At 43.5% G+C, this 25,226-nt stretch overlaps 1 pseudogene; it reads right to left on the bottom strand.

The window, feature by feature from the left end:
• Positions 1–20,677: 20,677 nt before the first annotated feature.
• LOC122462716 lies at positions 20,678–21,613 on the bottom strand (annotated as a pseudogene).
• Positions 21,614–25,226: the final 3,613 nt, after the last annotated feature.

Here is a 25,226-nt window from a genome sequence, read left to right as displayed (position 1 = left end):
GGGCCATATTACATGGCCCCCCTTGTGGCACAGGAAGCACATCTAGTGCCTTCCTTTGGCCACCTCAGGGCTAGCCTGGGCCCTGTGAGTTCCGTAGGAGCACTCCCTCTTCATGTGCCCAGGCTCCCCACAGGCCCAACAAGTTTGGAGCCCCCCTGTTAACTTCACAGGAGGTGCTCTCCCAGTTCCCCCTTTTTCCAGGTAGGGCCTCTGTGCTCCATTCCAGTAGGGGCACTCTCTTTTAAAATGTCCCAGTTGCCCACAGACAAAACCGTCTGTAGGCCCTGGCACTGGCCTCCAGCCCCAGGTGCCAGGCCCCCCATGAGGTCCATGTGCCCTCCCACACAGCAGCTGAAGCAGTCCCACTTGCTGCTCGGTGAGCCGGGCCACACAGGCCCTCCAGTACCAGTCCATCTTTGGTCTCTCCACCTTCAGTTCCTCCACTCTTGGATCCGGGCAATAGTCCCACAGTCCTTGCCCTGCCCCTTGTATCGGGGTGACCATCTATGCCCACAGTCTCCACCATGTGTAGCAAGGTCGAGACTCACCAGCACGGCACCTCCTGTTGGTTGTCTTCGGAATTAGCTCTTTCCAGCATACAGAGCACCTTCTGCAGGCTGGTGTCTTGCCTGCCTCAGGCCCCTTGTCCCTCCCGGAACCTGGTGCACTTTTCCTCAGGGTTCTGCCCCAGCAGTACCCCAACTCTCTCTGGGTCTCCCGTCCCAAGGGAACCCCCAACCCTCTAAACCCACCTTGCCTCAGTGGCTACTGCCAGTCATCATCTAGCCCCCACTCACTCAGGCAGACTGCAGTCTGTAATGGCCACTCATCATTGGCAAGGGGTTAGGACCAGCTGCATCTGCCTATTTCTGGGCTGCATCTCTGTAGCTCCAGTACCTTTTAGGCCTTTAACAAGGCCTGCAGCTTTGGGGTTTACCAGGCTGGAGCTCCTCAGCTCCCTTCCCCTATTCCCCAGCACTTCTCCAGTTCATGTACCTTCTTCTCCCAGGCAGCCAGGTCCTCTCTCCACAGCTAGAGTGTCCTGCCAGCTCCTGTCCCACAGCCCTCTTATGAGGGCCAGCTGGGCCCCGATTGAGCTGGCCACAGCTGCGGCTGCTTTCCAATCAGCCTTTCACAGCCTCAGCCCTCCCCAGGGCTGCTTTTAACCCCTGTTCTTCAGGAGTGGGGCAGCCGCCCCACTACAGGTACACACACCAAACCCAGGGTAAAAATCCACACCACACACCGAAGAGGGAGGTGAAATCCCGCAAGGTGAAATCCAATCACTGCCAGTTTGAGCTGGGGGAAAATTCTTCCTGACCCCACACATGCGATCAATTAGACCCTGGTCATGTGAACAAGAATCAGCCAGCCCAGCACCTGAGAGAGAGAATGCTGGGCCCTGGGCCTCTCCAGCAATGTCCCATCTCTAGCCATGGTCATCCCTGATGCTTCAGAGGAAGGAGATAAAAAATACACAAGGGTAGAAAAAATCCCTTCCTTACCCCTGCAGGTAGCTGGCTGAAATCCTGAAACGTGACCTGAATGGGACAAAAGACATGAACAAGGAATGAACCTCAGGGATGCTGATCCCTGCCCCCATCATCACAAGCACTTCTACTCCTGCCCCTGCATATTGTAGCTTTAGAATCTCCTGCTCGCACTGGAGGCAACCCGTTCCCCCCACTGCTGTATGTGCAGAGCAAGATCTTTGACTCCCTCAAAAGTTGTTTTCATAATGACAACATTCTTTTTGATTTGGCCTAGGAATCGTGTAACTGATTACTCAGATCTCATTTTGACATTATATTATATTATAGGCAAATAGTTAAAACAATAAAGTCAAAACATATACAACATTTTAATAATTCCCCCTCAAAAATTTCAACTAAATCAATACATTCCCACAAAACAGGTCAGTTGCATTGAATCAGCATTTTTAAAAGGAAAGTCATTATACTGGAGAAATTTCAACCAAGTCTAGTGATGTTGATTGTCAACACTCCCCTTACTATGGGCTTTGCCTAAAAGGATCTACCGGTACTATAGTCAGAAGACAGAATTGTCCATCATCTGAAAATCCTTCCATAATGACAACAAAGAAGAGGATTAGGGGAAGCCCTCTCAGGAAACCCAGACAGATTCATGTGTGTTCGGGTGGGAGTTTGTAGTTCAGAGGATCCATTTTTTGCTTTTCTCTCTGCTCCAGCAACTCTGCTGCAAGTTTTTATAGATCCAATAATTCAGAGATTCATAGGTTGTAAGACAAGCAGGGCCCATTTTGATCATCCAGTCTGATCTCCTTCATTATTAGGCTTGGAAGGGTTAGATTTTTAGCAATAAATGTCAGTAAACATCAATTTCACCACACGGACAAAAACTGAGAACAATTTATAGCTAGGCAAAGTAAGAAAAATGCTGCTTAAAAATTTTTAGAGTCAAAATCCAGTGATTAAGACTTTTGATTTAGGCTTGTTAGAAGCAAATGAATAGTAAAAACAGGTATGATTTGTTGATTTAAGGATATTTATTGTGTATTTTGATATGGGATGTTGACAATTTGTGTTTTAGTGGTTTATAATACTTTAGCTTTTTGAACCTCAAGGTCCACTATCATTAAATACTTTCCCCTCATAATTTCACACAACTTTGAAAATTTAAATCAATACAATTTTTTAAAAAACTACTTAAATAAGTATTAATATTAGCCATCAAAATTATTTAGAAAAACAAATTCTTCCAATGCAGGCCAGAGTTTCTCACCCCATGTTAAAAACTCCCCAAGGCACAAATTCTCCCTTGTACCTTGGATTAGGTAACACTGTCACCACCAAGTGATTTAGACAAACTCAGAGAAAGGACCACTTGGACTTCCTATTCCCCCCTAATATCACCCAAGCTTCCACAACCCCTTTCCTGGGGAGGCTTGAGAATAAACAAGATGAGCACAGACCAACCTTGGGGTTTTTTAGGACACAAAAAAAAAAACCCCAATCAGATTCTAAAAGAAACAGAACTTTATTATAAAGAAAAAAGGTAAAAGAAGCCCACCTCTGTAAAATTAGAATGGAAGATAATCTTACAGGGCAATCAGATTAAAAAACACAGAGGATTTCCCTCTGGGCCAAACTTTAAAGTTACAAAAAGAAAACCAGGAATATATCTTCCTCTCAGCACAGAGAAAATCACAAGCCAAACCAAAAATAAGCTAACGCATTCCCTTCCCAGTACTTACTAATTCCAGTGGAGTTGGATTGCTTGCTTCCTCGATCTGTGTCCGGCAAGCCCACAGAACAGACAGACCAAAACCTTTCCCCCTCCTCCCCTCACGATTTGAAAGTATCTTGTCCCTTATTTGGTCCTTTTGGTCAGGTGCCATACAGGTTACCTAAGCTTCTTAACCCTTTACAGGTAAAAGGATTTTGTGCCTCTGGCCAGGAGGGTCTTTACAATACTGTATACAGGAAGGTTGTTACCCTTCCCTTTATATTTATAACATGACCCCAAATTACAGATAGTGTTGGACGGTTCCACACTGGGTGTGATTTCTTCCTGGAGCTGTAGGAGAAAACAGAGTTAATAAGACACATGTACCTCTAGATATACTATTGATTATATAAAAATTAACAATATTTTCTACATTTCAAGGACGATTTTAACCAGTTGATTCTGGGAAACTTTCACTAAAGAGTGCATCAGCCACCTTGTGAGAAGCTCCTGAAATGTGTTGTATTTCAAAATCAAAACTTTGGAGAGCTAAACTCCACCAAAGAAGTTTTTTGTTATTGTCCTTGACGATATGAAGCCACTTCAGCGCAGCATGGTCAGTTTGTAGTTGGAAATACCGTCCCCAAATGTATGGACGTAGTTTTCCAGCGCATAGACAATGGCGTAGCATTCCTTTTCTCTGATTGACCAGTGGCTTTCCCCCCCAAACAGTTTCTTGCTGAGAAACACGACAGAATGGAATTCTTGATTTGGTCCTTCCTGCAGTAAAACTGCTCCCACACCACGGTCTGACGCATCTGTGGTTACTAGGAATGGTTTGTCAAAGTCTGGGGCCCTTAGCACAGGGTCAGACGTGAGTGTTGCTTTAAGCTGGTTAAAGGCCTTCCGACACTCTTCAATCCACTGAACTGCATTCGGCTGTTTCTTTTTGTTTAGGTCTATCAGTGGGGTGGCGATTTGGCTGTAGTGCGGTACAAATCGCCTGTAATATCCGGCCAAGCCTAAGAAGGATTGGACCTGTTTTTTTTACTTTGGGACAGGCCATTTTTGGATAGCATCCACTTTGGCCTGTAGGGGGTTGATAGTTCTTTGACCCACCTGGTGTCCAAGGTAAGTCACTCTGTTTAGGCCTATTTGATAATTTTTATACTTAACAGTTAGTCCTGCCTCCCTTATGCGCTTGAAGACTTCTTTGTAGATGCTCCAGGTGTTCTGCCCAGGAATCCAAAAATATGGCCACATCGTCAAGGTAGGAATCTGCGGATTCTCCCAATCCCGCTAGGAGACCATCTACAAGTTTTTGGAAGGTGGCGGCTGCATTTCGCAGCCCGAAAGGGAGCACATTAAATTCGTACAGCCCTGCATGGGTGATGAAGGCTGACGTTTCCTGGGCAGGTTCATCCAGCGGTACTTGGTTAAGTCTAAGGTAGAGGTGAACTGGGCCCTTCCCAATTTCTCCAATAGCTCATCTGTGCATGGCATTGGATAGTTGTCTGGGCGAGTCACAGCATTTACCTTACCGTAGTCCACACAAAAGCGTATTTCCCCATCTGGTTTGGGAACTAGAACCACTGGAGATGCCCATGCACTGTTAGAGAGGCGGATTACACACATCTGTAGCATGCCCTGGATCTCCCGTTCTATAGCAGTTTTGGCTTGAGGAGACACCCGGTAAGGTTGGACTTTAATTGGGTGAGCATTACCTGTGTCAATGGAGTGGTATGCCTGTTCAGTCAGTCCTGGGGTGGCTGAGAACTTCGGCAGAAAGCTGGTGCACAGCTCCTTGATCTGCTGTTGCTGTGTACGTCCAAGGGTCATGGAGAGGTTCACCTCTTCCACGCCACCGTCACTTTTCCCATCAGGCCACTCAGTGTCACCTCCTCCCTGGGCTGTAAACTGACAAACCTTTAATTCTCGGGAATAAAAGGGCTTTAGAGAATTAACATGGTACACCTTAGGCTTTAGGTTTGGTGTGGGGGATGCTATGAGATAGTTAACAGCTCCCAGGCGCTCTTAGACCTTGAATGGCCCTTCCCACGACGCTTCCATTTTATGGGCCTGGAGCACCTTTAAGACCATGACCTGGTCCTGTACTTTGAAAGAATACTCCCTGGCATGTTTATCACACCAGGTTTTTTGCTCTTCCTGAGCATCATTTAGGTTTTCTCCAGCAAGGGCTAAAGAGGTTCGGAGGGTGTTTTGTCGATTGGTTACAAAGTCCAAAAGTTAGTTCCTGGAGAGGGCATAAACCCCTCCCATTGCTTCTTCACCATCTGTAATGGCCCCCTTACTTTGTGGCCGTACACAAGTTCAAATGGTGAAAACCCTAGACTGGGATGGGGTACAGCTCTGTAGGCAAAGAGCAACTGCTACAACACTCGGTCCCAATCATTGGAGTGCTCATTTACGAATTTACATATCATGGCCCCCAAAGTTCCATTAAACTTCTCCACCATGCCATTTGTTTGATGGTGGTAAGGAGTGGCAACCAAGTGATTTACCCCATTAGCTTCCCAGAGGTTTTCCATAGTTCCTGCCAGAAAATTAGTTCCTGCATCTGTGAGGATGTCGGAGGGCCAACCTACCCTGGCAAAAATATCTGTTAGTGCCTGGCACACATTTTTACCCCTGGTGTTGCTTAGAGCTACTGCTTCCGGCCATTGGGTGACAAAATCCATGAAAGTCAGTATGTACTGCTTTCCTCTGGGTGTCTTTTTTGGAAAAGGGCCCAGAATATCCACAGCTACTCGCTGAAATGTAACCTCAATGATGGGGAGTGGCTGGAGAGGGGCTTTGACCTGGCCTTGGGGTTTTCCCACTTTTTAGCATACCTCACAAGACCGGACATAGGTAGAAACATCCTTGCCCATTCCCTCCCAGTGGAATGACCTCCCCAAACGGTCTTTTGTCCTGTTCACCCCAGCATGGCCACTAAGATGATCGTGGGCTAAGCTCAAGAGCTTGGCCCGGTACTTAGTTGGAACTACCAACTGTCTCTGAGGATGCCAGTCTTCCTGGTGTCCACCAGAAAGAGTTTCCTTGTATAAAAGTCCTCTTTCTACAACAAACCTGGATCAATTAGAAGAGCTCAGAGGCGGTGGGTTGCTCCGTGCCGCTGTCCAAGCTCTGTGGAGGCTTTCATCTGCTTCCTGTTCGGTCTGGAACTGTTCCCTTGATGCTGGAGACATCAGTTCCTCATTGGATTGTGGACCTAGGCTTGGTCCCTCTGGAAGCGAGGTAGGGGATGGGGCTGTTTCCGTTGACTGTGAACCGCTTTCCGCTGGGACACTATGTTGGGGTTCAGGCTCTGGCTGAGCCTCTTGTGTAGGGTTATGGGCTGCTGCCGGTTCAGGTTCGGTGGGGCCCTCTGGTGTTGAGGTTGCAAGTACTGGATTCAGTGCTGGCAATGGGTCTGGTGTTGGTTCTTCCGCTGGTTCCGGTTCTGGGACTGGTTCCGTCTGGGTCTCTGGGACTGGATCCACTACTGCTGTTGCAGACATTGGCCTGGGGTCCAGGTCCATCACCTCTGACCGGGTCCTGATAGAACAGAACTAGGCGTCATGGCTTGTTTAGCCTGGCTGCGGGTGACCATTCCCACCCTCTTGGCCCACTTCACATGATTGGCCAAGTCTTCCCCCAACAGCATGGGGATGGGATAATCATCATAGAGTGCAAAAGTCCACGTTCCTGACCAGCCCTGGTACTGGACAGGCAACTTGGCTGTAGGCAAATTGAAAGAGTTGGACTTGAAGGGTTGAATCGTCACTTGGATCTCTGGGTTATTTAAATTGGGGTCCACTAAGGAAGCATGGATAGCTGACACTTGTGCTCCGGTGTCCCTCCACGTGGTGACCTTCTTCCCGCCCACACTCACAGTTTCCCTCCACTCCAAGGGTATCTGGGAGGTATCTGGGCCTGTGGACATCTGGTGTGATTCCGGTGCAATGAACTGTAATCTGTTGGGCTTCTTGGGGCAGTTGGCCTTTACATGCTCCAGCTCGTTACATTGAAAACATCATCCAGCTGATGGGTCACTGGGGCGAGGTGGGTTGCTGGAGAATGGGGTGGTGGGATGATAAGGTGTCTGGAGGGTTCTTTGGGAGGTAGGTGGGGCCTTGGGCGGCCCCCGGTAATAGGGTGTGGTCTGGGGTTGTCCCTTCTGGTCTCCGCTCCAACTGTGACCAGTTTTCTTCTTCTCTGCCACCTCCACCCATCTGGCTCCAATCTCTCCTGCCTCGATTACAGTTTTGGGCTTCCCATCTAGGATGTATCTTTCTATTTCCTCAGGAACACCCTCTAAGAATTGTTCCATTTGCATTAGGAAGGGTAAATTTACTGGAGATTCAACACTTGTTCCTGATATCCAGGCATCCCAGTGTTTCACAATGTGGTAGGCATGTCAGGTAAATGACATGTCTGGTTTCCACCTTAGGGCTCTGAACCTCCAACGAGACTGCTCGGGTGTTATCCCCATTCTGACTCTTGCCTTGGATTTAAGCAGTTCATACTTGTTCATGTGTTCTTTAGGCATTTCAGCTGCCACCTCAGCTAAGGGTCCACTGAGCTGCGGCCTCAGCTCTACCATGTATTGGTCAGGAGAGATGTTGTACCCAAGGCAGGCCCTTTCGAAGTTTTCTAGGAAGGCCTCAGTATCATCGCCTGCCTTGTAGGTGGGGAACTTTCTGGGATGGGGAGTGGTACCTGGAGAAGGATTGCTAGGGTTTGTTGGTATATTCTGCTGAGCCTTTACCTTCTCCATCTCCAGTGCATGCTTCCTCTCTTTTTCCCTCTCCTCCTCCACATGCTTCCTCTCTTTTTCCTTCTCCTCCTTCTCCAGCCGCATGAGTTCTATCTGTCTTTCATGTTCCTTTTGTTTTTCCTCAGCCTGAAATCTGGCTAATTCCAGCTTTTGTCGAGCCATGGATTTTGTCATCCTAACCTCTCTGTTTTTAACTAACTTTACACCCAAGGTTTAGAAATAAACAAACAAAACTTGGCTGTAAAATTTTGCTGTGCTGGAATAGAATACCTATTCTCTGATAGTGATTGTCAGCCTACAGAAAAAGACAATTCCCTTTGTCTCTGCTCTGGCCCCAAATCAAAGCAAAAAACCTCCAACTACTTGGAAACCTGCTTACCAGCAGCCTAAAGGAAAGAAAATTCCTTTTCAAACCGGTGCTCCTTGTAAAAACATCAAAATCCTAAAAAAAAGCCCCTGCCACTTTTGTCTCCAGGCAAATGGGTAGAACACCCCCCCTATTTACTTTTAGGAAAAAAAAAACTTCTGGTTTACCAAGACTGTGAATTTCCCTGCAGGAGGTTAAGTACCCTGCCTCCAGGCAAAGAAAACCTGCAATTCACAAAGATAATCCCCTTTTGTCTCTCCTCTGGCCCCAAAGCAGAGAAAAAACAAGCTGCTTTCCAGCAGCTCCAAAGGAAAAAAAATTTCCTTTTTAAAATCTGGTTTCAGAGTAACAGCCGTGTTAGTCTGTATTCGCAAAAAGAAAAGGGGTACTTGTGGCACCTTAGAGACTAACCAATTTATTTGAGCATAAGCTTTCGTGAGCGAGCTGTAGCTCACAAAAGCTTATGCTCAAATAAATTGGTTAGTCTCTAAGGTGCCACAAGTACCCCTTTTCTTTTTTTAAAGTCTGTATTTCTAGTTCAAAAAATCTCAAATTGATCTCAAAATGATTTCAGGTTAATCCCACCACTCTGCCACCATGTCAAGGTTCCTCCCCGACTCTGAACTCTAGGGTACAGATGTGGGGACCTGCATGAAAACCTCCTAGGCTTACTTTTACCAGCTTAGGTTAAAACTTCCCCAAGGTACAAATTAATTTTATCCTTTGTCCTTGGAATATCCACTGCCACCACCAAACTCTAACTGGGTTTACTGGGAAACGTAGTTTGGACACGTCTTACCCCCCAAAATCCTCCCAACCCTTGCACCCCACTTCCTGGGAAAGGTTTGGTAAAAATCCTCACCAATTTACATAGGTGACCACAGACCCAAACCCTTGGATCTGAGAACAATGAAAAAGCATTCAGTTTTCTTACAAGAAGACTTTTAATAGAAATAGAAGTAAATAGAAGTAAAGGAATCACTCCTGTAAAATCAGGCTGGTAGATACCTTACAGGGTAATTAGATTCAAAACATAGAGAATCCCTCTAGGTAAAACCTTAAGTTACAAAAAAGACACACAGACAGAAATAGTCATTCTATTCAGCACAATTCTTTTCTCAGCCATTTAAAGAAATCATAATCTAACACATACCTAGCTAGATTACTTACTAAAAGTTCTAAGACTCCATTCCTGGTCTATCCCCGGCAAAAGCAGCATATAGACAGACACACACCTTTTGTTTCTCTCCCTCCTCCCAGCTTTTGAAAGTATCTTGTTTCCTCATTGGTCATTTTGGTCAGGTGCCAGCGAGGTTACCTTTAGCTTCTTAACCCTTTAGAGGTGAGAGGATTTTTCCTCTGGCCAGGAGGGATTTTAAAGGGGTTTACCCTTCCCTTTATATTTATGACATGGTGTATTCTCTATCACTGAGAATTTTTAACTCAAGACTTGATATATATTTTCCCTAAAAGATGTGCTCTAGGAATAATTTTGGGGACGTTTTCTGGCCTCTGCTATATGATATCTCAGACTAGAAGATCACAGTGGCCCACTCAAGACTTGGAATGTATTAATCCATCTACAAATCAATTATTAGAACCATAATTGCAGGCCTGTGCCTCTGACTCTATAGCAATGTATGAGCAAAGCATGGATTTTTTGTAAAGGAATGATAAAGAAAAGGCATCCCTACTTATTCAAAATAACTCTGAAGGGCACCCCAAATTATTGCAGCCCTCATTAGAGATGATATACTACCTTTTACAGTCAATGAACTATGACAACTCCTGTTGTCAGTTAGGTGTGTGTGTGCTCTCTCCATATGCTGTCCCAGCCCTGCACAGATAGTTGGTTCAGCAGACCTCGATAGTACTACCCAGAAAGAACAACCACGAGCACGGTTCAGTGACAAAGACATTCGACCAGATTTATTGCACTCAAGACACAGTCCTAGTGCCCTGGCTCTGTGGCTACAGGTACACTAACACATGAGTGCCCAGTGGCAAAGAGCAGCACAGTCAGTAGAGGGACTTTTTGCTTTCCTCAGGTCACACAAAGGATTAAGGCGAGGCACCCCAATTTTTATAGACTGAGATAAACAACTCTCGTACTATCTTGTGTGTTTCATGACATCGGCTCATTACCTCCGCTTGTATCATGCCCCAGGTGTCTCTGGCACAGCGTCCCTATTCATCAGTTCTGTCAAACCCACTTATCTGATGTTAGACCAAGATGTCTTTTGTACCAAGATGTACTGTGTTCTCGCACATATCCAGTACCTGTTGCTTCTTAGGAGTGTCTGTGTTTTAGCAACACTAGCAATACTTTTGCCGAGGTCATAGAGTGAACTTGTTAATATCTACATTAACACATGGCCGAACTTTGATTCACAGCCTCTGGTTCAGGCCTCAGATCTTCCACAGGCCAGAGGTTAAGCTTTCTCTTTCTCCTACAACTACCAGGTGCAATCAATAAGCGAAATAGCCAGTATGACCTAGGGACAGTCATGGACTTCAGTTTCAAAAAAATTGAAGAAAGGCGATGGCATTTTCTTCCAAAGCTCCATTTTGCTTAATTGAGACAACAAGTTTCCATAAGTCTGATGACACCCCAATGTTGGATCACATCAGTGGACCTGATTTAAGAGTTTTTCTGCTTTTCTTCTAAGCCAAGTGGTCCAGTGAAATCAACGAGATGACTCATATGCTCAGAGCCAAGTATGCGTTTAAGTGCTTGGCTGTAAAGAGGTCTATGCAAGCTTTGTAATTCCTACCCCTGAAAAATCTCTCTCTGATCTGAAATTCCACCTGGGTTTTCATTCCTACATAGTATTATTCTAGAAATCAAATCTGGCTCTCATTAACTTCCCAACAATGGCACTACCTTCAGAGTTTGCATGCCATGACAACTGTGTAGTTCCATTCAGTCACCTGCAGTTAAACAGAGCAAAATCAATGGAGCTCTGCTGGTTTACCCCTTGCCTTTGAACCTGGACCACTGATTTTGATAGAACGAATTTGATTTACACTAGCTCTGGAAATATTTACTTGACTGTGAGGGAGATATGCTGATTCACAGCAGCTTGAGATGTGTCTCATTGACTTCACAGGACCAATGGAGAAGTAAGATACTACTCAAGAGTTATCAGAACCTGGCCTATAAATAGTATTGGTGAAGACAACGGAGGCATTCTACCAGGGAGAGTCAGCTCAGCTGATTCAATGTGGACTAAGGATCACTGATAGTAGAAGTCACTGTGGACTATGTGGCTCTGGGAAGAAGGATAAAGGAGTTTGAGGCGCAAGTGGTGTTCTCGTCCATCCTCCCCGTGGAAGGAAAAGGCCTGGGTAGAGACCGTCAAATTGTGGAAGTCAACGAATGGCTATGCAGGTGGTGTCGGAGAGAAGACTTTGGATTCTTTGACCATGGGATGGTGTTCCAAGAAGGAGGAGTGCTAGGCAGAGACGGGCTCCACCTAACGAAGAGAGGGAAGAGCATCTTCGCAAGCAGGCTGGCTAACCTAGTGAGGAGGGCTTTAAACAAGGTTCACCAGGGAAGGAGACCAAAGCCCTGAGGTAAGTGGGGAAGTGGGATACTGGGAGGAAGCACAAGCAGGAGCGTGTGAGGGGGGAGGGCTCCTGCCTCATACTGAGAAAGAGGGGCGATCAGCGGGTTATCTCAAGTGCCTATACACCAATGCACGAAGCCTGGGAAACAAGCAGGGAGAACTGGAAGTCCTGGCCCAGCCAAGGAATTATGATGTGATTGGAATAACAGAGACTTGGTGGGATAACTCACATGACTGGAGTACTGTCATGGATGGATATAAACTGTTCACGAAGGACAGACAGGGCAGAAAAGGTGGGGGAATTGCACTGTATGTAAGGGAGCAATATGTCTGCTCAGAGCTCAAGTACGAAACTGCAGAAAAACCTGAGAGTCTCTGCATTAAGTTTAGGAGTATGAGCAACAAGGGTGATGTCGTGGTGGGAATCTGCTACAGACCACCGGACCAGGGGGATGAGGTGGACGAGGCTTTCTTCCGGCAACTCACAGAAGTTACTGGATCACAGGCCCTGGTTCTCATGGGACACTTCAATCACCCTGTTATCTCCTGGAGAGCAATATAGCAGTGCACAGACAATCCAGGAAGATTTTGGAAAGAGTAGGGGACAATTTCCTGGTGCAAGTGCTGGAGGAACCAACTAGGGGCAGAGCTCTTCTTGACCTGCTGCTCACAAACCGGGAAGAATTAGCAGGGGAAGCAAAAGTGGATGGGAACCTGGGAGGCAGTGACCATGAGATGGTCAAGTTCAGGATCCTGACACAAGGAAGAAAGGAAAGCAGCAGAATATGGACCCTGGACTTCAGAAAAGCAGACTTTGACTCCCTCAGGGAACTGATGGGCAAGATCCCCTGGGAGAATAAGGAGTCCAGGAGAGCTGGCTGTATTTTAAAGAACCCTTATTGAGATTACAGGGACAAACCATCCCGATGTGTAGAAAGAATAGTAAATATGGCACGCAGCCAACTTGGCTTAACAGTGAAATCCTTGCTGATCTTAAATACAAAAAAGAAGCTTACAAGAAGTGGAAGATCGGACAAATGACCAGGAATGAGTATAAAAATATTGCTCGGGCATGCAGGAGAGAAATGAGGAAGGCCAGATCACACCTGGAGTTGCAGCTAGCAAGAGATGTTAAGAGTAACAAGAAGGGTTTCTCCAGGTATGTTAGCAACAAGAAGAAAGTCAAGGAAAGTGTGGGCCCCTTACTGAATGAGGGAGGCAACCTAGTGAGAGAGGATGTGGAAAAAGCTAATGTACTCAATGCTTTTTTTGCCTCTATCTTTACGAACAAGGTCAGCTCCCAGACTGCTGCACTGGGCAGCTCAGCATGGGGAGGAGGTGACCAGCCCTCTGTGGAGAAAGAAGTAGTTCAGGACTATTTAGAAAAGCTGGACGTGCACAAGTCCATGGGGCCGGATGCGTTGCATCCGAGAGTGCTAAAGGAGTTGGCGGATGTGACTGCAGAGCCATCGGCCTTTATCTTTGAAAACTCATGGCGACCGGGGGAAGTCCCGGACGAGTGGAAAAAGGCTAATGTAGTGCCAATCTTTAAAAAAGGGAAGAAGGAGGATCCTGGGAACTACAGGCCAGTCAGCCTCACCTCAGTCCCTGGAAAAATCATGGAGCAGGTCCTCAAGGAATCAATTCTTAAGCACTTAGGGGAGAGGACAGTGATCAGGAACAGTCAGCATGGATTCACCAAGGGCAAGTCATGCTTGACTAATCTAATTGCCTTCTATGATGAGATAACTGGCTCCGTGGATGAAGGGAAAGCAGTGGACGTGTTGTTCCTTGACTTTAGCAAAGCTTTTGACACTGTATCCCACAGTATTCTTGCCAGCAAGTTAAAGAAGTATGGGCTGGATGAATGGACTATAAGGTGGATAGAAAGCTGGCTAGATTGTCAGGCTCAACGGGTAGTGATCAATGGCTCCATATCTAGTTGGCAGCCGGTATCAAGCGAAGTGCCCCAAGGGTCAGTCCTGGGGCCGGTTTTGTTCAATATCTTCATAAATGATCTGGAGAATGGTGTGGATTGCACCCTCAGCAAGTTTGCAGATGACACTAAACTGGGAGGAGAGGTAGATACGCTGGAGGGTAGGGATAGGATACAGAGGGACCTAGACAAATTGGAGCATTGGGCCAAAAGAAATCTGATGAAGTTCAACAAGGACAAGTGCAGAGTCCTGCACTTAGGACGGAAGAATCCAATGCACCGCTACAGACTAGGGACCGAATGGCTAGGCAGCAGTTCTGCAGAAAAGGACCTAGGGGTTAAAGTGGACGAGAAGCTGGATATGAGTCAACAGTGTGCCCTTGTTGCCAAAAAGGCTAATGGAATTTTGGGATGTATATGTAGGGGCATTGCCAGCAGATCGAGGGACGTGATCGTTCCCCTCTATTCGACACTGGTGAGGCCTCATCTGGAGCACTGTGTCCAATTTTGGGCCCCACACTACAAGAAGGAGGTGGAAAAATTGGAAAGAGTCCAGCGGAGGGCAACAAAAATTGATTTGGGGACTGGAACACAGGACTTATGAGGAGAGGCTGAGGGAACTGGGATTGTTTAGTCTGCGGAAGAGAAGAATGAGGGGGGACTTGATAGCTGCTTTCAACTACCTGAAAGGGGGTTTCAAAGAGGATGGCTCGAGACTGTTCTCAGTGGTAGCAGATGACAGGACAAGGAGTAATGGTCTCAAGTTGCAGTGGCGGAGATTTAGGTTGGATATTACGAAAAACTTTTTCACTCAGAGGGTGGTGAAACACTGAAATGCATTACCTAGGGAGGTGGTGGAATCTCCTACCTTAGAAGTTTTTAAGGTCAGGCTTGACAAAGCCCTGGCTGGGATGATTTAATTGGGGATCATACCTGCTTTGAGCAGGGGTTTGGACTAGATGACCTCCTGAGGTCCCTTCCAACCCTGATATTCTATGATTCTATGATTCTATAATTCATTTCCCCACTAAACCAGGTCAGTTTTTTAACCAGTATGGTCTTCTTCATTGATTGTGGGTTGTGTTCTTTTGAACATCTAGTCAAGTGTTTTTATACAATTTGCAATTATCTGTCACATTCTTTTCTGATTTAATTCTCTCACCCCTCCCCCCCAGATGATCTGGCTCAGAATTGTTTTCAGTTTGTGAACTTTCCCCTTTAAAAGCAAGAGGTGTACACGTGTGTACATACATCTCATATGGTCCGAGCCCCCCTCAACCACTCCCAGTTGTGGGTAATGGCTAATCACTTTTCCTAGTTCTGGATCTCTCTGACACATTCCCAGCTGTGGATCCCCTTTCTGAGAAGTTCTTGGGCAGTGGGGTCCTGCAGTCCAGCTGCCTAGACCCCAGAATCAATGCTCCAGCCCTCCTGATCCCCCAGATGTTTCTAAATGTTCCCTCAGTGTTACACCCCCACTGGTCTTCAATAACCCCTTCATGGAAAATGTGGCAGGCAAGCAAGAAACACAGGCTTAACAGAGGATTTCTTAACCGCACTCACTTTACTCTTAAACGGCGCTATAGAGATACAGAACTATGAAAAATAACCAGCAGGGTTTGAATACACCACCAGGAGTATGATTTTAGTCTTCCTGTAAATCCAAGTTTTGATCATTGTCAATAGAAGAGTCAGCCATCCTGTCTTCTCTCTCCATAACCTATTCTTCCTGCATATGACAGTGGTCAGACACCCTTCACAGAGAGCATTCCCCCGCCCTCCCCCACCATAAATGCAGGTTAGATTGCTGGGTTGTGGGAAAGGGATAGCAGGTCAGATTGCTTGACTTTTAATGTCCTTTCCTGATGGCTGCAAAAAAGGAAACAGATTTGCAATCATTTTAATAAAAGGTGGAATTTTCAAAGTTGAAAATTCAATTACATTTTATATTTGGAAATATGTTATTGAATGTATAATAACAAAAATAATAATAATTAATAATAGCATTTTGCATGTGAATATACAGTAACTCCTCACTTAAAGTCGTCCCGTTTAACGTTGTTTCATTGTTACGTTGCTGATCAATTAGGGAGCATGCTCGTTTAAAGTTGTGCAATGCTCCCTTATAATGTTGTTTGGCAGCCACCTGCTTTGTCCAAGGCTTGCAGGAAGCCCATTGGACAAAGCAGGTGGGGGCTTGGAACCAGGGTGGACCGCCAGCCCCTCTGTCAGCTCCCCGCTTCCCTAAGTTCCCTGTGCAGCAGCTGCCCAGCAGGCTACTAATTGCCAGCAATTCAGCTGTCCCACCCCCCACTGCCATGTGCTGCTCCTGCCCTCTGCCTTGGAGCTGCTCCCGGGAGCCTCCTGCTGCTGTGCAGGGGAGGGGGGAAGAGGGGAACTAATGTCAGGGTGTCCCCCTCCCCCCTACTCCTGACCCTGCTTACCCCTTCTCCATATAGAGCAAGGGAAGACACAACAGGGCTCAGGGAGAGAGCTGTCCGCAGCTGCTGTCTCAACTTCCTGATTTTTTTAAAGCAATATACTTAGAATATGGTGTCAGCGTACTTAAAGGGGCAATGTGCATCTCTCTCTCTCTCACACACGGTGTGTGTCTCTGTCTCTCTCTGCCATGCTATCTCCCCTCCCTCCATTCATGCTGCCTTGTAGAGTGTGAGGCTACATTAACAACTATGTGTTAACCCTTGAGGGCTCAGCTGAATGCTAGTTCACCATTTAGCAGTAAGGCGTTCCCTGGGAAATATCCCATCCTCTTCCACGCTCTAACTTCACCACCTCAACCAAGGTTCATAATCATCATTGCTGTGTACAGTATTAAATTGTTTGTTTAATTTATACTGAGAATGTGTGTATATATATATATATATATATATATATATATATGTATATGTATATATATATATATATATATATATATATATATATATATATATATATATATATATATATATATATGTATATATATATATAATATAGTTTTTTGTCTGGTGAAAAAAATTTCCCTGGAACCTAACACCATTTACATTAATTCTTAAGGGGAAATTGGATTCACTTAACATCGTTTCATTTAAAGTTGCATTTTCCACTAACATAACTACAATGTTAAGCGAGGAGTTACTGTACTATATATATTTAATGAAGGTGCTATACAAACAAACTTTACTAATATCACCACCTTGTGATAGGTAACTATTCCCTTTTTACAGATGGGTAAAATTAGGCCCGGAGGTTGGGATTATCAGAGAAACCATAGAACCATAAAGAGTTCAGCACCCAACTCCTTTTCACTTTCAGTGCAATCTGAGCCCCTAACGTCCTTAGGTTCCATTGAAAATCCGAGCCAGAGGAAAGAACTAACTTGCTAGAAGTCATACAAATAGTTGAAGATTTGGGTTTCAAACCCAGGAATTCAAAATTGCTGGCTCACCCAGTAGAGGACTCTGAGGACAATATCTTGCCTCAAAGGCAAGGCAAAGGCAAAACTTCCATGGACTTCAGTTGGACAAGAATTTCATTCCTAAACATGTATACTATCTTCTAATCTCAAGAGAAGATGAACTCCTTTTTAATGGAATGAGTAGTTTCAGCTGTGATTTAAAGACAGATAAAATGCTTCTGAACACAAACACATGAATAAAATTCTCAGTCCATTACAAGGTCTTACAATATTGATGGATGCATTGGCCAGCTCTCCTTCTAAATGTCTGTGTTCAACACATATATTACAAGTTTTACATTTCTTGAGAAACATGACTGTCTTTACTATTTTCTGCAGCTATGTTTTCACCTCTTTGTTTTTCAGGCTGTAGATGATGGGATTTAACATGGGGGTAAAGATTTAACATGGGGGTAAAGATGGAAATCAATTTGTCCAGATCCTCTAAAGAGTCTAAGTTTTGTTTCATGTGTCAAAGAAAAGACATCATGTACAACAAACACACCACAATAAGGTTGGAACTGCAGGTGGCGAAGGTTTACATCTGCCCTCCACAGTGAGTATCCTCAGGATGGTAGAAATGATGTGTGTTAAACATTTTTATTAAATCCTACTAAGTGCCTGAATACCTTTAAAAATCTGTTTCAGAATCCTTTGAATTTTCCCTGTGATAAAATCTGAGCACAATGTAAGGATGCTGTCAAGCTGGAATAGTGGCTGTTAAAGTTTGTTACCCAACCATGGAAACTTTAGCCTATAGGACTAATCTGTTTGCTTGCATATCTATCTATCTATCTATCTATCTATCTATCTATCTATCTATCTATCTATCTATCTATCTATCTATCTATCTTTTCTTAAAGTTTAAGTATTTGGTTTATTGTAATAGGTTTATAGATTTATATTAAAGTAAGTTTGGCTGTAATGCAAGAGACCTACAGGCATTATCCTGTATGTTAAGCTAAGGCAAGTTAACACATCCATTTTAAGACCTTTTCCCCAGAAAAGTAAAGTTGACCTATATCTTGTTACCTAAATAGATAAGCATCCACGCATACGTCTATGACCTTTTATCTAGATCAGTAGACAATGGAGAATGGCATAGGGGCTTTTCAATGTTGTACCCACAAACTTAACAGGTACACCACAAGGAAACTTATGTGCATATATACGCGTCATCAATACTCACAGACATACTAGCCTATGGGGTAAGGGTACCCTAACATTTAGTGGGTGAGGAATGAAATTTGGGCATAGAAGGAAGGATTTCTGGCACTTGTGCCCTATAAAAGAGGTGACCACCTCGCTAGAGCACTCCGCTCCACTCTATCATTTTCACTTACCCTATCTTACTCACACTCAGTCACTCTATCTATTCTATCTATCTACAATGGCTACTACTATTAGTAGGCTATACTTGTTCTTCTTAAACTTTAAGTTTCAAGGGAACTAGGCTAAGCTTGGTTTTCCTAATTTTATTCTTAGTTTGTTTATTAGGTTTTGATTTTAAGTTTAAGTTAGTCAAGTAAACTCTAGTCAGCTTTGATAGCTCTTAGATTTTTCTAAGCACTGCATCCCTCACTCAAGAATTGAGTAACCTGAACTGCAAGGCTGGTCCTGTGTCTCTTACCACCAGGTTATCAAGGAAGGGTGTGAGTATATTAACCAAAGCTTTGTTGCATATAATACTATATTATCATATGTATCTTTTGAATAGCAGTAATGCAATTGTAACTTTGTAACTCTTGTATTTTACCATTTACTTACTATTATTGATTTTAACAAAAAGTCTTTAAGGCTATATCTGTCTCAGTGTGAGCTTCCTGTCATACCCCCGAGGGTCCTTTGTAAATTCTGTGGAGCCTGATTTGGGACAAGAACTTTTATCTTCTGATCAAACAGATTGGCAAGCCTAAAACCCATACTATTAATAATAGTAATTAACTATTAATATTATTAATTAATTAATAATTAATGAAATTAAATTAATAAATAAAATTAATGTCATTAGCACACCCTAAATCAGGCTACAGATCCACATAAATGTGCTGGATATTATGTATTTATTTATGCATTGATTTACTATTTTGCCTTTATTAAAAAGATACACCATCTCTATCAAAAACAACTAGGCACTTGAGTTACTTAGGCATGTGTGTTATATAGTTGGGCAAATATTTTTATTGTTGTTATTATTATTATTTATTGCATCCTCCAGGAAACTGAAAAATCAGGGAAAACATTTGGTTCAGAAAACGTTCAGAATTTTTCAGCAAAACAGAACAATCCATTTCAAGCCTCCATATGAAAAATGTTTGTATCCTGTAGTCTGATGGTCAGGCTGATTCTTTGGGGGTGTGGAAAAGTACTGCACAGCTCCTTCTAAGCAAGCACATTTATTCGTTTACTAAAAGCATTACAGAAAACACATAATAAAAAAACAATACCCAGATTTAAACAAACACTAAACCTACCATGAGCCACCCATCAGTCTTACAGGACTCTTGGAGGCCAAAGTCATTCCAACCCTTCCACGAGGGTTGGGGCCCCCATTCGACAGAAGGTTCTGTCCATTTGCAGGATCCTAAAGAAGGCCCTGTGTCCATTCAAACTCAGCCTGTTTATACCAAAAAAGCCCTTTCTTTGACTGAGTCTCTGAGAAACTCAGTTTAAACCAGTAGTTGCAAACTTCGCCATGTTTTTTTCTCTCTAGAGATGTTTAGTCTCAGTGATTTGTCTTAATCACACCCTTAACTGTTTCTCCTTCCTGGAGGAGCTCTGGTAACACTTCCTCATAGAGTAGAGCACAATCAAACATAAACCATTCATCAGTTTTGTGTCATGATCCCTAAGGATACTGTATGTGGTTGCAGTATAAGTCACAGAGTCATCCCACACAATTAGATGCTCCTATTTCTCCTTCACGAAATATACCTTTTGCTGAGTGAACTGGACACAAGTCATCTACGTAGAAAAATAGAGGGGTGATGATCAGGACTGCGGGGTTGTATTCCCAGGTCTGGGAGAGAGTATATTTTAGTGGTCACAACAAGGGCAAGCACCCTGAATACTACAGGTGTGGTTTCCATCTACTACAGCATCTTACTGTGGGAATATGGTCCAGTGGTTAGACTGTGGGACTGGGAACCATTATTTTCCCACTTTTGGTACAGAATTTAGCAGGAAATTGGGGAGGGAATAGCTTATCTTCTGGACTGATGATCACTTGACCTCCTATTGAATTCAGTGAGATTTGGGTGATGAAATCCCTTTGGTGTTTTTTTTTCCAAAAGATGTGATCAACAAATAATTTGAAAATGTCCAAAGCAGTGGATTATTAGCCCCTTAATTTAAATATTTTGCTTCACTTGAGAAACATGATTTCCCCTAACATTTTCCCTAGGGCCATTTTCACTTCTTTGTTTTTCAGGCTGTACATGATGGGGTTTAACATGGGGGTTAAAATACTGTACTGGATGGAGACTAGTTTGTCTATAACTAGCAAAGATGTGCTTGAAATAGGTTTTGCATAACGACAAAAAACAGCTAGGTAGTATAGGCCAACCAGAATCAGGTGGGAGCTGGAGGTGGAGAAGGCTTTACTACTGCCCTCTTTGGAGTGCATCCTCAGGATGGTGGAGATGATGTAAATATAAGAGACCAGGATGAAAAGGAAGGAATTTGACCCTAATATCATTGTAGAAGTAAGAAGTACCACTTGATTGAAGCAGGTCTCAGTGCAGGACAAGACCAGTAGTGGAGGAATCTCACAGTTGAAATGGTTGATTTCATTGGGTTCACAGAAGTGTAAGTTTAATACAGAAAGGGTGTTTAACAATGAATAGAGACATCCAACAGTCCATGCACCACCCACCAGCTGGCTGCAGACTTGTTTGCTCATGGTCTCTATGTAATGCAGTGGATCGCATATGGTGGTTTATCGATCATAAGCCATTGCTGAGAGAATGAAAACTTCACTACTACCAGCCAGAAGGATAAAAAACATCTGGGCAATGCAGACATTGACAGAAATGGTTTTTGTTGCTACTGAGAAGTTCACCAGCATCTTAGGGACAACGGTTGAGGAATAGCAGATATCAACAAAGCATAAATGGAAGAGGAAAAAGTACATAGGAGTATGGAGTTTAGGATCTGCCTTAATTACCCATATGATCACCAAGTTCCCCACTAAGGTTATTAGGTAAATAAGTAAAAACACCATAAACATCAAAGTCTGTAGCAATGGATCTGTGGAAAGTCCCAAAAGAATAAACTCATTCACTGTGGTTTGGTTTTCCATGCACACAGCAAATCCATAACCTGAAAGTACAGAGGGAAGTTAGTACAATTCATAGTGACATCCATTTATAGAGTTTAAGGCATAAAAGGAGCATGACATCCTTTAATATGATCTCTTTTATGTGACAGGACATTAAGTTTCACCCAAAGAACTCCTGATTGAGGCCAACAATTTGTGGTTCACCAAAATACAACTTGTGTTTAGCTAAAGCATATCTTCTAGAAAGGCTTCCAGTCTTCAACTGAAGACATCAAGAGATGGAAAATCAATGACTTCCCTTGATTCCTTGTTCCAGTGGCTAATCGCCCTCACTGTTAAAAAAAATTGTATAATTTCTCATTTGAATTTGTCGGGCATCAGCTTCAGTTCTTGTTCTGTCTTTCTCCGCTAGGTTAAATGCCGCTTTAGTACCCAGGTATTTTCTCCCCATGAAGGTGCTTACGCACGTTAACTCTCAGTCTTCACTTTGCTAAGCTAAACAGATAGAACTCTTTAAGCCTCTCACTCGAAGGGCTTGTCCAGGTGAACAGCTAGTGCACAGCAAAGTGTGGTGTAAATCTATAGGGCACAAGTGTGCCACACACCAACTGTTCCTGTGGAGCTAGTTTCCTAGTATGCTTTAATCTACTCCCATTTCAAAGCAGACAGTCATACGACGTGATCCAGATGACATGGTTAAAAAAAAAGATGTTGAAAAACTAGAGAGGATGCAGAGAAGAGCCACAAAAAAGAGGAGTGTTTTAAAGAAGAGCAAATTCTCTGGAATCAATGGCCCTAATTCCCTTTTGGAAAATATATTTATATCTAGATCATCTGTATCATTATAGGTGTTTCAAACTCAATAGCAATAACAATAATAATAAACAGTAATAGTAATAAGTAGTAATTGTTGATCTATTATCTATATTATATTTAATAAATTAATAATTATAACAATAGTAATAAATCGCAATATCCTCATATACAATTACCAATCGGTTTATAAGTGAAGGCTGCTATTTTTAATTAATCAACAATGGAATCTTTAAAAAATAGTATTTTATCCATTGTCCATTGCTTTGCGCTTTTTGAAGCTGAATTTCATTTTCCCAGGCTTTTAGTCACTTTTTTGTTGCTCACCTCTGAGTCTCTTCAGGTTCTGCTGTTTCTGCTCTGAGACAGTACACTCAGGGATGAACACAGTATTGCAGGTGAGAATGAACCATTGATTCGGGTAAAGGCATTATCGTCATCACCATATTTTTCTTTCTTGCCACTTCCCTATTCAGAGGTGGTAAAAGTATTAAAATGCATCTGATGCATCCCGAGATTGTGTTTACTTTTTTGACCACTTCAGAACATGAATCAAAAGTTTTCATGGACCCGCCCACCAGGATGTATAGCATGATGGCTCTGTTAAGCACGGACTAGAACTCCCAGCAGCCTCTTTCCCTACTGCTCATCTCCTTCCGCTGGTTGGGTTTTGTTGGAAGCAATGGCTGCATGTTGAGCCAGGAGCTGGAGAGAAGTTGGATATAGAGAAGAACCCCTAGGAACCGCATGTGGAACAGGCTGTGACTACCAGATATTACACCTGGGTGCTGTTCTGTGTGCAATTTGCAGGGGAGCAGCAGTGGCTGGGCAGAGAGCCAGTGCAGAGGGATCCCAATGAGAGACACCACTAAGTGTTCCTTTTGGGGAAACTGGAAGCTCCTGTTTGCTTAAATAAAGACTGGCCTAGAGAGGGAAGGCACTATGCCTGAAGAGACTTGATTCTCAAATGGATAGTACTAGGAGCTGCTATTGCTCACTTTGAAATGTAAGTGTTTCAGCCTCTGTACCTCAGTTATTTGCAACTTTCCCCTTTCCTAACAGTCCTAGTAAAACACTGTTTCACTTAGCCATGTGTCTGACCCACCAGGACTAGTGCCTACAAGCTGAAGCACATACAGTGCTTGCCTTTGTATTGTGGTGCACTCTGGAAGCTACTGACACCTTGTGGGTTTGGTGTGCTCCAGCATTAATCATTACAACAGAAATTGTTCGTGAATAGTTACACATAATTTAAAACCCTGCAATGCATATATCCCTTAGAAGGAGCATCCACTGTGAATCGACTGTCATGCCACCCATTCTAGTTTGGATATGTCTTTTGCTCATAATCATCTCTGGTCTTGACTAACCTCAATAATTTTGTGGCATCTCCAAGTTTTGCCACATCACCAGTCGCACCTTTCTCCACATCACCACCAAAAGTGTGAAACAGCATTAGTTCTAGAACAGAAAGTTGTGGAACCCCACTGAAATCATTAGGGAAAAAAGACCTTGTCTCCCAATTGTTTGTTTTCTTAGCCAGTTTTTGATCTATGATCGTTCTTTGCCTCACACTCCAGTGCAATTTAGTTCCTTTAGCAAAGTCTTAGGAAATTTTTCAAAGAGTTATTTGAAAACCCAAGTACACTATATTTGAAATGACAGCTTTGATTTTATTACATAAAATCAATCCACATCATTTTTTATAAATCAGACTATTTAGGGGAACAGATTAAACATAGATGCTTGATTTACCATACTCATAAACAAATGCACAAGAAAGACAACTTTAGCTCTTCCCTGAAGGGATGGCAATCAATAATTTATTTGTTCTTTTTAACTGTCCTATCTAGATAGCTAGCTACATGCGATGCCAAGTATGAGAGGGGTCGCCGTGTTAGTCTGTATCCACAAAAACAACGAGGACTCCGGTGGCACCTTAAAGACTAACAGATTTATTTGGGCATAAGCTTTTGTGGGTAAAAAACCCACTTCTTCAGAGGCATGGAGTGAAAATTACAGCTACAGGCATAAATATACATTGGCACAGGAAGAGACGGGAGTTACCTAGCAAGTGGAGAACCAGGGCTAACAGGGCCAATTCATTCAGGGAGAATGTGGTCCACTCCCAATAATTGATGAGTAGGTGGCAATAAGAAGAGAGGGAAAATTGCTTTTGTAGTGAGCCGGCCACTCCCAGTCCCTGTTCAAGCCCCGATTGATGGCGTTAAGTTTGCAACTGAATTGTAGCTCTGCAGTTTCTCTTTGAAGTCTGTTTTTGAAGTTTTTTTTGTTGAACAATGGCTACTTTTAAATCTGTTATTGAATGTCCAAGGAGATTGAAGTGTTTTCCTCCTGGCTTTTGTCTGTTACCATTCCTGATGTCTTATTTGTGTCCATTTATCCTTTTACGTAGACACTGTCTGGTTTGGCCAATGTACATGGCAGGGAGGCATTGCTGGCACATGATGGCATATATCATATTAGTAGAATAAATCATTCAATCATCTTCATCATATGGCCCCATGGGAAGGAGGCCCTTGAATGATTTATTTTTGAGTGTTATTTTTAAATCATTGTGTTTTTACATGTGCATTATTTAAAATTGACTACAATCTGCATAGCTGAATTAAAAAGTACAGATTTTATATTCACATTACATAATCATGGCTTGAAATTTACTGCTATGGGTGGTGAATTTTTTTAATATACTTTTTAGTTTTCTTATCACCTCCGGATGTGGAGATTAATATGGGCACCCTGAATTACATCTCACAGGAAATTGGGGGCGAGATCAGATTTGAGAAGGTAGGTATTCTAT

The sequence above is a fragment of the Chelonia mydas genome, chromosome 13 (assembly GCF_015237465.2).
Source record: "Chelonia mydas isolate rCheMyd1 chromosome 13, rCheMyd1.pri.v2, whole genome shotgun sequence".
NCBI lineage: Eukaryota > Metazoa > Chordata > Testudines > Cheloniidae > Chelonia > Chelonia mydas.
This window is presented reverse-complemented; position numbering and strand designations above follow the sequence as displayed.